We start from the raw sequence: 13,986 nt of genomic DNA, 5'->3' as shown, positions 1-13,986 counted from the left end.
ATCACAGACCATACGTTTACACCTAGTATATAAAACCATGATATCAGTAGATGAGCAAGTTACCAGCACGTAAGAACACCCAAAAAGACAATCAGAAATGAGAAAGTTCTTTGAGATTGGTAACTGGACTGACTAGATCTGGAAAAAGGAAGACCAGATAGATGAGTGGACAGTGAGAACTGGCTGAAGTCCAGAGGTCCCTTCCCATGCTGTGATTTAGATCAGCCATGGTACAAATTGGGCTGTTGTTACACAAGTTATAAATACCTAATTAGCTATTTTATTTTTTAATTGCATTAATTTAATAAAATATTACCTTAATAGGTATATAGGAATTTGCGTCACTTAAAAAAGGCTATATTATATACAATTTATCTAGATCCTCACAAGAATTCACTCCAAAAGGACAGGCTGGATAGAGAGCAATCCATATAGCATGCCATTCATTTTAAGGTTATACTCTGGAAGTAATGCCTCCTGTTTACTTCAATGGGAACTACAACAGATGCAAAGAGCACAATTAAATTATTTGATGGAGCAAACTCTCAGCTGCTCTTTTTCAACATAGTCACTGCCACAAGATATGCTTCTCTTTTTTTTTTTTTTTTTTTTTTTGCCAGTGATGAACCAGAGCCTGTATGCCACGCTTGTAAAAACCTGCACTGGTGGAGATGACCCAGTGTCACCTCACTGCGCTCACATCCACTGTTTGCTATCTACAAATGCTCAGCATGGAGGAATTCATTTACACACATTTGCTTCATACGTCATTTTGGCAGTGTCCCACTGCTGCCATTTGTCTCACAACAGCAAAATTGAATGGTGAGAAAATTCATCCTGTACCACCATACCACCAACATGCACCTCTGATGCTGTGGGCCAGAATAATAAAATAGGAGGCATTACTTTCGAAGCAGCTCTCATAGAATAATAACATCTGTTATCTTATTACTAGGAAGGATCTAGATACAACCAGCATATTGTTGGGAAATGATAGCATCACACAAACAACTAATAGATCATTTGATAGCTCTTCTGTTTTCCATTGGGTCCTTTCCATTTGAGCTTGAAAGTCATAATCTCTGAATTTCCCTCAGAACTGCAAGAATAACTTTGTGGAACCCTCAAAGTAGCATCTAATTGTTTCATCTTTCCCTTCTTTCAAGGTCTTATACTCAGATGATTGAACTCAAGAGTTCAAATTTTGGGATACAAGAGGAAAAGTAACATAAAACCAAAGGGAGAAAAAAAGATTAGATAACAATAAGTAAGAAAAGTATAAGTTTAGGGAATCCTGTATTTTTTTTAAATTATAATGATGTAAATCTTGAGGAAAAAGTCATAGTTCTTTTTGATGTCACAGAAATTAGAATCAAATAATTTATTGGTACTCCAGAACTTTTAAAGCTACTTTAAAATATATATGTATATATGTTATGAATATTCCACATGGAAGCTGCATTTAATGGACACAAAGATGGAGTCCTAATTACACCTGCAGCAAATAAATATCAGCAATTAAAATAACTTTTTTTTTTTTTGCATACTGTAATCTAGATATTGGATTTCCATTCTGCATTACTTTAACTGCCATTTATAAAACAGAGGCTGAAGACTGTGTTTACTTTTTCATACTAATTTTAAATAGTATTATTAATTAAAGTGAGTATTTCTGATATATTTCCAAGTGTGTTAAAAAAAAAAAAAAGCTGTTTGAAATAAATGCTGAAATAATCAGAACTGTACTGTATTAACAAAGCTCTTTGATCCATTAAACATATTGTGTATTGAAACAAAGTTTACATACAGTACTAGTATGTTTGAAATTCAACAGCATTGATTTCAATTATTAGGAACCTAAGGAAAACATTGATTTCTTTAGGCAAGTTGAAGAGACAAAGAGTGTGTTCTGTTTCAGAAATTTTCTAAATGTATTTACTTAATCTACAGCAGAAATCTAGAACTGTCAAATTTCTTTGTGACAGATTTTCAATATCAAATTTTGTAACAAAATTAATTTTTTTATTGGAATTTAAAATCTCTTTTTAAAATAATTTCCTTACTAGATTCCTGACTTTTTCACTTGGTCCAAAAAACTACATGTTCAAGTGTAGATAAATATAAAGGTAAGTGTGTACAACTTCCATTTGCCAGAGATTGAGAGTGCAGTCTATCCATTTGTTTAAAATAGTGTAATAGCTATTGATCAGGACAATGAGCATCTTAGATAGTTATTCTAAATTTCATATTTTCTTCAACGAGTCTACAAAATGCCTTTACAAAGACAGGAACAAACTGCAGAATGTGTTTATTTCCTTTCAGATTTGCTTCAAACCACAACACAGTGGGGATCTCATGAACTTCAAGCCCAGTGATTATGAATGCTTCCAGGAGTTGATGTCACTAACCAGTGGCTTGACCATTTCTCACTTATGCTACAGAAAGGTAAGCGCCTTGTGTTTAATTCTGTTATAAGTATGAAGCTATTGTTCTCAAGCCAAAGCATGTGGTGGGAGGAAGAGGAGGAGCTACTTTCCAAGCTAATTACAGAGGCCCTGCTCCTCCATTTTATAAGCAGCAGTAAAGGGGAGGAGAGCAAAAATGCTTTTTCTCTGATGACTGAAGAAATATTTATGATATGCCATTCTCACAGACAAAGAGATTACACTACTACTCTGATTTTCTTGAGTCTAATTATTTTTTATTTTTCCTGATTCTGTACAGATTTGATACTGTGAAAGCTTAACTCGTGTTTCAAATTCTTTATTAACACAGTCATCTTGTGTCAGGCAGCCAAGGTCTTGATGCCACGAGAATCATTTCTTAACCATCTCTTACTCAGGATTCTTGAATATCTATAGTAGACTCTTGAAAACAATACAAAAACATACAACTGAATTTTAAGGTTGGGGCTCAGGGATTTTGGTCATGGTACAGTGATACCATACTCTGACGTGTTCTATTACATTGTACTGTGCTTAGTCTTTTAGCATATAGATTTTGATGTGATCTTAAAGAATGTATTTACGAAATTTTTAGACATGTGGGGAGGTAACTTGTTTAATAATTAGATATTGAGAAAACGAATTTGTCTAAAGGATTTTCACTAAATTTAGTGCATGGTAATTTTGTAGAAAGTACAAAAATGAAGTGTCCTTTACCTCAAATTCCTTAATTATCCCTATGCTATGTTAAGTACGTCCTCATTATGAATTAATTTAAATGTACTTCTAAGTTTTCAGCATACCTACATTAGTATCTTGATAAATCAATATCACCTGCAGGAAATGCTGAGTTTTTTAACTCTGCATATCATTGTTTGTTGTGGTACTAATTGTGAAAGAATGTCAGCATTTGAAAGACAGCTGCAACCCCTGGTCTACTGCTTGATTCGCTAATGCAGCGTCATGAAACAGTGGTACATGGTGAAAATTACTGTGTTCTTGTAGTAAATAATCAAGTGCATTTTTAAGAAGATGTGGGGAAGGTTGCAATGTGATTGACTACTATGAAGATTTTTGATTACGTTAGCATTAATTTTAAGCATAAAATTCTGTCCCTCTTCCTCAAGTTCTTTTTCTCTATATTACTTTCTCTTCTTTTCCATAAGTACTTTGTCAATAAAATGAATGTTTTCAGCACCTGAAAATAATTCAATTAGAGGAATTTCCTGAGCTGTGCCTGTTTGGCTACCTCTGGGGAACAGCTGCAAGTTGGGGTTGTGACAGGAGTCAGCATAGCTCTCCATGAGCAATGAATGCGCAGAAAGTTCAGCTCCTTGGAAAGACAGTTTCCTGCAGTGTCTCTTCAGTACTCACCTTCTTCTGATTTCCAGTTTGAATGAATGCAGCCATGATACAGACACAGTTCTCCAGAGAAGCAGGCAGAACACAGTAAGGGCAAACAGTTCTGAGACAGGACAGGAAGAATGTGGGGAAAAGTAGCTTTATAATGCAGCCTGCAGGATCAGGTAAGGGGGAAAAAAAAAAAAAACAAAAACCCACCAGGGTAAAACTGGAAAATTAAAAAAAGAGTTTAAATTTGGAGGAATGCCCAACTCCAAGCTTATATTAAAACAGGATTAATACACACAACAAAGGATAAAATACACATTATAGTAATTTTTAAAGCTTAATTTTGAGAATATCTAAAACCCACATATTGCACTTCTTTGACAATTCTTTTTTTCCCTGAATTTACTGCATTGAACATATGACTGAAATACATGTGTGCTAATATTCTGCTTCTCTCCAAACAGTAATTTAAGGGGAATCTCATTAAAAACTCTGAACAGACAAACAAAGTGGTAATGTATTCTTAATGAGGCAAGGTGATTTCCTGCTGTGCAAATGTGCAAAGACCTGTAAAGCTGCAGTTCTCCTTCCACTTGTTGAAGACAATTGTAAGCACTGTCAATGCGTCACTGTCCTATTTACTGGTGAGACTGACCTAGTGAGCTGCATGGAGAGACACCTCTGCCAACAAAAAGGTCAGTATTACCGTTTTAAGAAATTGCATTATTTCAGTGTTTGAACTGTTTCAGTTTCATGGTGACAAGCTTCTGTGAACATCTTTGAATACTTCCCACGGCTGCCATTTTGAATGGAGGTGATCATTAGCAGCAAGGAGGGTGGAACGTGTTGGGGTTTTACCATGTTGTGAATAGTTTTGTGTAGTTTGAAAGATGTTTGTTACATGCTTCTTTAAAAAAAAAACCAAAACCTTTATTCTCAACTTCAGGATCATTTGCCTGGCAGGTTTTATTTTTTTTATCCTTGTTTTGGAGAAAAGTGTGGAAAGGATAGAGAAAGAACAAGAAGGGTTCTCTTGCAGCATAACATGACTGTATTCTTAGAAAAACAAACCCAGAATGAAAGTTGAAAGCATATCTGAAATGTAGCTTCTGACATACAGAAATATCACCAAAAAATGACAGGAAAAAAGCTCCCTTGGTATCTCAGAATATATTGTAATTTTTGTCCAAACGCATCTGAATCTTTTTGGTTCCACTTGACATAAAGCATATTGGATAACTTGGGACATTTGAGGTTTTGATGATGTCATTCAGGCTAAATTACATACTTCAGAATATACTGGAATAAGGTGATGACAAATAAGGAATGATTTTTGTGTATTCCCACAAGATGCTGAATAGGTCCATTTTTTAAATTCAGTTTTATCTAAAATGGCTACTTATGTTCTACATATTATTACCACGATTATTACTTTTGCTTTATTTTTAGGTTTTAGTCATGGGAACAGGTAGATGCTTTAATTTGGAACACAGACCTCCTGCAAATTTATTTTGTAATTGGGGATGTGCAGTGTATTTATTTCACAGTAAGTAAGTACATTCTATTTGTTCCTTACTGTCATCTTAATCTATACTATTTGTGGGATTAGTACTCATACCTAATTTTTGCTTAGCTCTGAAGTGCAAAGCTAACTCATTTGAATTAAGGCAATGGAACAAGTTCAGAGTTGTGTAAAATCTTATTTGGAGCACACGTGTAAAATATAGGCAGAAAATGTCAAGGGTGCACCTGGATCCAGGGGCATTTGAATTAATTTTGTTAATAAATATCTCATTAAAAAAGACAGGTCGCAGAGAATCTTCAAAAATATTTTCCTTTTATTTCTTATTTGTGACAAAACTGTCTCCATAAAATAACGATCAAGATCAAATTGGACTCCAAGAGGTTGTTCATGCAGTTAGAATTGTAGGAGTATTTTGTGAATTACTGGCACTTAGTTTTTTCCAGTTGGGACATCCTGTGGATATATATATGCTTTTCAAAGGTCTAAGGCCTTTGGTAGCTAAGTAGTAGCTAAGTAATAACAAATACCAATCTCAATGAGCATATTCTGTGACAAAGATGAGGGAACTGTTTTAAAAGTATTTAATTTCAATGAAGAGACCCTACAGTTCTGAAGAAAACAGCAGTGCCATCTTTTGTTGGAACAGACCAACTACAACTTTCAAATATCAATATTTAGATATTTAGATCCATTCTGATTTGCACTTAGTATTTTATATCAGAAGGTGGTTTACCGATAATAAGGCAGCATCTGTCTTAGCAAGGAAGTAAACACAAGAAAGGCTGTTCACTTTATTTGGTGAATATTTGCTGAGGGAGAAAACATTTCAAACAGAGTTACCAATAGCAGCCAGGACCTATTTAGCATGCACTTACTTTCTGTTAGACTGCTATACTTTTATAAATGAAAGTACTTCAGAAAAAGTCCTTAAGAATATATACCTTTTTTTTTTTTAATCATAAAGACAGTGCGTTCAAGTCTGATTAATTAACTGTAGCTGATATTTTAAAAGGGAATTAAAAGAAAAAAGTACCTGCCTACCTGTAACCTTTAGTGCTGCTGAACCACGGTTTATTTTCTGAGAAGAGAGATCAAACATCAGATGGTCAGAAAGTCTTTGTTGTCTGTTTTGTGGCTTAGAAAGGAAAGGGTGGCATGAAAAACAGCAGGTAATGGACATGAAAATGCAGAAACTTCTATGTCTCAAATCTTGCTCGCTGTGTATTATGGCAGTTTAAGAAGGAATGGTGCTTCACGATCAAAGGAGTTTGTATGAAGTATCTTAGTGAACTTTCATAGTGCCTTTCAAAACTGGGAGTACTGCAGTTTTAATTAAGTGGTTATCAGTTTTTTTATTTTTCCAAGTATTCAGACATACCAGATCCATGCCTACATTTTTTTGTATGTGCAGTCTGCTCATTTATACCCAATAGCAATTATTATATAATTACTTTGCATTTTTGCAGTTTTGACACTTCTATGACTGGCCAAATCAGAACTCTTAAATCTGCATATATGACAGTCAGTCCCTTGCTGAAGATCTATGCTAGATTACCTACAGACACTGTAGTTTGACGCCAGTACCTCAAAAGGAGTTTAAAAAAATAAATGAGTTATAGAGTTACAGCATGTAATAAACAGACTTTTATAATACTCACTGCTTTCTTTCTCCCCTTCTTCCTTCCCAATATACAGTAGATTCCCATTTGGAAGTTCAAAATGGTGGAAGATGCTTATGGCAGAGGAAAAAGGGTAAAGATGGCAGATCACACATGGATCCTCAGCAATGTGAGCGCGCTGTATTTGAATCATTCTTGGACCTGGCTATCCCTTCTTACAAAAACATCTGATGTGGGATATAACAGAGGTATGTAGACCTGCCACAACTCATCCTGCACTGCAGCACAGAGTGTAAAAACTGAATTTTCCTCTACAGCTGTGGCAGTAAGAGCTCCTGTGCAGAGGGACCCTACTTTGAATGCTAGGCATATCTGGAAGGGCAGCCATTATACTCTTGCTCTGTCCAACCCCCAAAGTCCTAGTGCCTTTTTTTTCAGGGAATATCCAAGCATATACTATAAATGACACTTTACTTTACAACCAAAATTTTCTAAACCACTCTTGACACTTTAATACAGAACATATTTTCATTTGCCTTTTCTAAATTTAGATTCGGGCTTCCAGCACTTGATGAGACATTGGGGAATCTGATTTATTTTGTTCTTCAGTTTCCAAATGGTTCATTTCCTTTAAAAAAGGACTATGTTTGTATTTTACGTGCCTGGGAAATGAACTGGCTTGTATAAGGCAAATAACAAACACTATTAGATCTTTAGTCTTTTTAGCTGTCAAGAACACAAATTTAGTAATATTTCAGTACCTTGTTTTAGGGGCCTTGTAAAGTGCCTTGAAAGTGTCAAACAGCCCATCCTATGAAAAAAAATAATTGGGAACAAAGTCTATTCAGATTTAAGAAAGACCTTCTTCTTGTTACAAGGACCTGTGCTGTGATTTCCACAAGTCTGAAGCTAAACAGATGAGTTTAGAGTATGGTCTAGCTGTGCTAACCCCTGCTTCCTCCACCACGTTATCAATTATCACTAATGGCTTTGGCAAGTTTCTGAATAAGTAGCATTATTACGTGATCTCACTTGTATGTTCCGATCTGTGGGGCCTGACCCAGGTGGGCTCCAACTTAGAAACTTGCAACCTCCTGTTATTTATCTATGGAAAAGCCTCCAGACCTCTGCCCTGCCATAAAGACTATCCTAAAGTCTGTGAGGTATAAAATAAGAAATCTCATAATCCTCAGTTATACCATTCTTGTTTCTTTCTAAATCCAAAATAAAACCTGGAGAATAAAAAGGTCTCTCTATATGATCTATTTTGACAAAAGAATTATATATATATATATAAAAATAATTTAAGATATTTTCATTATAAAAGGATATACTATGCAACTAATACATAATATGAATATAAATACATTAATACCTACAATTAAGAAGCTGATCATGCAATTTTTATTCTGTTTTTCTAACAGGATTGTATGATAATGTCTACATCACAGTTTCAAAAAACAAACTGCAAAAGTCTCAATTAGTTTTACAAATAAAAACTATTTGCTCAGACAGCAAAATGTTAATGAGCACACCTCAATTAACCTCTATTTATTTTGTTGATACAAATTGTTAACACGGTTTCACATGGAAAATTATTGAGCAGTTTTGTCCTCTGTTCGTAGCTTCCATGCGTACAAAATCCCAGGTTTTATTTTGAATTTCTTCTTAATTGCTTTTATTTTGAAAGCCTTGTTTGTGTAACCTCTTAGAGACTTCACAGCAACAATGCTTTTATGAGTGTCAGCACATCTTACACATCAACAGCATGTGCAATTATCCACATTACTTAGTTATTATGGATATAGTTCGATACATTTACTGGAGTTATGGTTTAAAATATTCATTCTTTCTAATGAATTTTTGCATAAAATTTTGGAGAGGGGTTTGTTTTATGACCTGATGCTGTAGTGACATTTGAGTAACTGACCTAGGAAAAGCAAAGTGTTTCCATAGCAGTAAGGGTACAGTCAGTTGTCAAATGACATAGAAAAGTAACTTTGTGCACCAAATTCAGTCTCAGCTGCCTTTACAGATTAATTTGTAAAAGCGTAAGAGTTCTCAAAAAGTTGTACGTGATAAATAGTGAGGAAGGAAGCACTAGGGCTACTCCAAGGTAATGCATACATTTGGGGTACAGTGAGGACAGTGACACTCTTCCTGGTAAGAATGGAGGCCTGGATTCTACTGAGAACTGAGAGACACTGCCCTGGTTGTATTGCTAGCTCTAAGTTTAGATTTTCATGCAACAAAGCTTATGTTAAGTTTCTAGACCTAGCTCTTGTGTTTTAAAGTAAATTTATGGTGGTTTTTTTTGTTTTTCTTTAAAAGAATGATTTTGGAAATCTGAATGTGATAAGCTGCTTATAGGCAATGCAAAAAATCCATCGTAACACATATGTAAGCAATACAAATCAATCAATACTCATAATGCACTTCTTTCAAAGAAAGGGGTTTTCAAGCTATCCCTTATACACTCCAGAATGGCAGATCTACCTGCTGCAATAAGTTAAGAAGCTAGGCATATCCTAGAGTGCTCTAGTTCACTCATGATCCTACAGTTCCCTTACTAAGTTCTGCTTCCCAAATAATTAGGTGATATCTACTTACATGCAGTAGACTAACCTCTGTCTCACGCATTCACACCTCATTTCCTCAGTTAATTCTCTTTTCAGTCTTTTATTTATTTTCTTTAATATTACATTTCCATTTCCAGCTCTATAGCCAGATGAGTCACCCTCATTGCCATCCACAACAGCACTCTCCAAGGCCTGTGAAACAATAAGATAATTTATAAAAACTTTTCCACTCAAGTTACATACAGTCAGTGAGGCTAACCTTTATTTTAGTGGCACTTGAATTAGGACAAAGTTCCATTCAGAAGAGAATATTCAGAATTAAATACAGAAGAACATCAAGAATTTTATATCATTTTCAGAAAACAAAAACAAAAAAAAACCAACCACATGCCATAACCACAACATACCAAGACAGTGGTGTGAGACTCAGTGCTTCACATTCCAATTTTTTTTTTTAATCAGAAACATAGAAAATAAAAGTAGACTGAAATTTCAGTGCATTTTTCTTCTTTGCTATAGAAAAGTAAAGATCAAGTTCTCAGAAGTTCCCATATTAAATATAGAAAGACTGACTTATTTTCCTCACAGCAGAAGACTAATTTCTCATTTCAAAAGATTGTTTCCTCTGTGTTGTATATTGGTCCCTGTTTAGCCATCATTATCCACCTACAGTCATTACATTTTGTAATTAGAATTTGGGATAAGAAAGTAATTGTTATTTTCCTGAAGGTGACGTTGCCAGAGAGGCGATATGGTGCCTATGAGATAAAACAGAGGTAGTCCCTTCTGTATGAGACTACCATCCCATGTTTAGATGCTGTACTAAGGGACATGGTTTAATGGGGAAATATGGTTGGTAGGTAGATGGTTGGACTGAATGTTCTTGGAGGTCTTTTCCAACCGTGGTGATTCTGTGCTTCTTTGGTTCTAACAGATGAAGATATCATGCAAAAAATAAGGATATCCAGAACCAAAACAGAAGAATCTACGAAGTATGCTCCAAAAGTAATGCTTTCTATTTATTTCCATGGAAACTATGCACAACAAAGAGCAAAATACCACTACTTGCTAGAGCAATTTTTCAGCTGCCGTCTGTCTCGCGACAACAAAAATTAATGGAATAGTGGTGGGAAGGTTCAACTCCTACTGCCATACCACCAATACCCATTTTTGATGTCACGGGACAACATAACAAAATAGGAGGCAGTACTTTTGGAGCACCTCATATTTACCTATAACATAGAGGAAAAAATCTTATAGTCTTCCTGTCAATGAAACTGTTCTTTTTTCAGTGACATCAACAGAAATTTGACCCTTGAAAGTACAGTACTATTTTTTTTTCCCCCTCCATCAGTGTAACCACAAGTCTCAGTTTAGTGACTATGACAGGAGTATCCAGAATGAGGAGGTGGAAAAAATCATTGTCTTATTTTTCCCTTATTCAATCGACTAGAATTACATCAGTACATACAACAGTACATACTGCTTAACTGTACTTGTTCTCTAAGACTTGAAGTAATTTCAGGAGGCCTACCTCCTTTAGTAGTCCATAAAAATCACCTCCTCGAGACATTCAGTTAGATCTTCTCAGAAGCAGAAGTCAGAATACCACGCTGCTGTAATTATTTCTCCAGGTCTCTAAAGCGTGTACTGCTGTTGATGCAGATACTTATGGAGCATTCCCATGGTAAGAAAGATAGCTTGCTAGGAAGAGAAAAAATAAATAATAATAACACACACACAGAACACAAAGTCTAATCTTCTCTAGCATGTGAATACACCTAATTTGGTTTAAGAATGACAAATGCAACCTCAGACAAATTCTGCTGAAATGAAGAAAACATTGTATGACAGAGAAGCTGGAAATCCAATTAAGAATCTAGACTCTCACATCCTGTCCAATGCACAGAACATATGTAAAATGAGAGTATTTCACCAGAGCAAAAAGTCAGACAACGCAAAATAACAAATAGAACTGCATTCTCATATTACCCCCAAGAATGTGGTATTCCCCATGTAAGAAAATTTCTTTCAAAATTAAACGTTATTTAGTATGGTCAAATATTCTATTTAAGTTTTGACTATTATATACTATTAAAATCATAGCATAATATTTCATATTTAAAGATATTGAAAGGAGCGTGTATTTTAGAACACCTTAAAAAAATCTCCTTTTATATTCTTATACGTTTTGCCACATTGCTTACATAAAGAAATTTAATTGAAATAGATCTTCATAATTGAATGCTTCTGAAGACCGTGACCTGTTGCAGACCTGCATAAAAGTCACATACACAATGTTCAATTTTTCCCTACACAAAAGTGTACATTTCTGTAATCTATAAGAAACACAGCAGTCTTTGCCTGTACATTAACGCTGTTACGAGATTTCTTTGTAACAACACAGTACCTTCCCTAATTTTCCCTAGAGCTGAAAACTATTTCAAATGAACGTCAGTCAGTACTTTTGAGAATAATGTTACAAAGTTGTGTCACTCACTATTTCCATAAATACTGCCTTTTGGAGGCAGCATATCAAGTGTCAGAAGTTGTATCAAATCTAGTTTGTCGGAGTATCTGAAAGCAAAGTGATATTTTCAAAGACACTCCTGTATGTATTTTTGCTAACTTAGAAAAGAAACAGAATTAGGCTGCCACAGGAAACAAAAGAAACACATGAAATTGATGACGTCTTGATGACGTCTTCCAGAATGATTTAACTATGGGTCCAGACAAAGTTTACAGGAACTTTTTTATGCTGAAAAATTTCATATTAATTATTAGTTATTTAAATTCAGTCACAAGCCTGTTTATTGGAGTAATGTAACACAAAATGGTTTGATTTTGAGCACTCTGATAACAACGTAGACCTCTTCTCAGCTTTAAAATGGTTGCTCAGCTCCTTATCTTCTTCTAGAATAAGTCCATACTACTATAATTGTGACAATTTATAAAAATAACAAAACATTAACTTACGTTTCCTTAATTTTTTTTTCTTTGGTTGGTTTTTGTTTTAAGTATTAGATTTGGAGTAGGAATTACTGGATTGTTTTGTGGGGAAAAAAATCTTTGACTAAAACTTCAACAAATGTGCAATTTGACTCTTTTAGAGCTGACATTGATGGAGCTCAAATATTAATAGCTTGGGATATTTCTTAATTATTCTTCCTCTTAAGTTATTACATATTTGAAATTCTGGCAGTGATCAGAAATAAAAGGGAATACATCTGAAAAACAACAAAAAAGATGATTTCAAAGTACTGTAGAATTAGAATTGGGAATTTTTGAAGCACTGGGAAGTGGAAAGCTATTGTATTTCACTCACTGATAATACTTTATGTAAACTTACTTGCTATTCATAGCATGGTATAACTTGTTACTTCCTAATGGATTGAACTCAACTTTTTCTTTTCTGAGCACCATGCTTGAGTACAATGCAAAGGAAAGGTTGTGCCTTTCACTTGGAATAACTACCTTTCAAATGTTGTTCCCCATTGAGTAGAAAGCCCTCTTTGTAAAATTATCCTTCTAGGAGTCAATATGATTGTGATAGTAATTAATTAAACTATCAGAAGCAGGAGAGAACAGATGATGGCACAAAAAGAATTAAATAAATCTGAACACAACACAAATAACTCTTTCTGCAATTATAGTTACTTACCCTTCCCTGGAGAAGCATGATTCCTATTGATGATATCATTGTTAATATTTATTTCAGTTCAGGTTTCATTCATGTAAGTTGTCTTGGGGTAGACGCTGTCTCAGATTTCTGATGGCTTTGCTCATTTCTGTCAACGTTAATTGAAGAGGAGAGAAAAGTCATACATTAATCTTTCCAAAATTATCATGTTTCAAAAGAGTGTGATCTTGTGTGACAACATTACTGTTTCACAGAAATCCCTCTAGAATGATATTAGCAACATTCATAAAATGAGTGAATATACAGAACTGATTTGTTTTTTTAAGAAGAGGTGGATATAAAAGAGAGGGATTTCCACAGTTGTTTATAGTCAGAGTTTCTACAATCACTTGTCCTGTACGTCCTTATGCTGTATATACTATTATAAAGTCTGTGTTTAATGAATGATACATGAAGGGTTGTTAGGAACTTGTGCCATAGGGGAAGACTATTCTGAGTCATGAACAGTGCTAAACTGTAGACTCATTAATCTGATTAAAAGCATGGCTCATTACAATCTAGCTGGATATGCAAGTTTTAAATAATACACAGTTTGCCTGAGATCTCATCCACTGAAGTAATTATGTATTTATTCTTATACAGTACATCTGTATATGATTTCCATCATGGAATTTGCCACTGGACATACAAGAACATGTCTACAAAATAACCTAATTCTCAGTAGGTATTCTACTTGGGTTTTTAGCTTTTGGGTATGGTTTGGAATTATAAGTCATTCTAAAGATGAATATATGGTACAGCTTCAATGCTTGGTCCCGCTCTACATTTA

General features: G+C 34.7%; 2 long non-coding RNA genes across 10 annotated transcripts in view; one reads left to right on the top strand and one right to left on the bottom strand.

The window, feature by feature from the left end:
• LOC116237910 (uncharacterized) overlaps positions 1-13,986 on the top strand; it is a 183,741-nt gene that overhangs the window by 157,528 nt on the left and 12,227 nt on the right. For 3 of the 7 annotated variants that reach the window (XR_016466571.1, XR_016466572.1, XR_016466576.1), the window contains 5 exons: positions 2,323-2,445; positions 3,836-3,970; positions 4,259-4,489; positions 5,244-5,340; positions 7,015-7,221. This is a non-coding gene — a long non-coding RNA (uncharacterized LOC116237910). Of the gene's footprint in view, positions 1-2,322; positions 2,446-3,835; positions 3,971-4,258; positions 4,490-5,243; positions 5,345-7,014; positions 7,222-13,986 lie in introns of those variants that run through there. The other 4 variants (XR_016466573.1, XR_016466574.1, XR_016466577.1 and 1 more) reach the window with 4 other exon arrangements.
• LOC116237842 (uncharacterized) overlaps positions 8,855-13,986 on the bottom strand; it is a 305,216-nt gene continuing 300,084 nt past the window's right edge. For all 3 annotated transcript variants that reach the window (XR_016466578.1, XR_016466579.1, XR_016466580.1), the window contains 3 exons: positions 13,179-13,305; positions 11,052-11,221; positions 8,855-9,709 (listed from right to left, as the gene is read on the bottom strand). This is a non-coding gene — a long non-coding RNA (uncharacterized LOC116237842). The remainder of the gene's footprint in view (positions 9,710-11,051; positions 11,222-13,178; positions 13,306-13,986) is intronic.

This window comes from Phasianus colchicus, chromosome 5 (genome assembly GCF_987193195.1).
Source record: "Phasianus colchicus chromosome 5, bPhaCol1.hap1.1, whole genome shotgun sequence".
NCBI classification, from domain to species: Eukaryota; Metazoa; Chordata; class Aves; order Galliformes; family Phasianidae; genus Phasianus; species Phasianus colchicus.
Note: the sequence above shows the minus strand (reverse complement) of the source record. Positions and strands in the feature narration are given on the sequence as shown.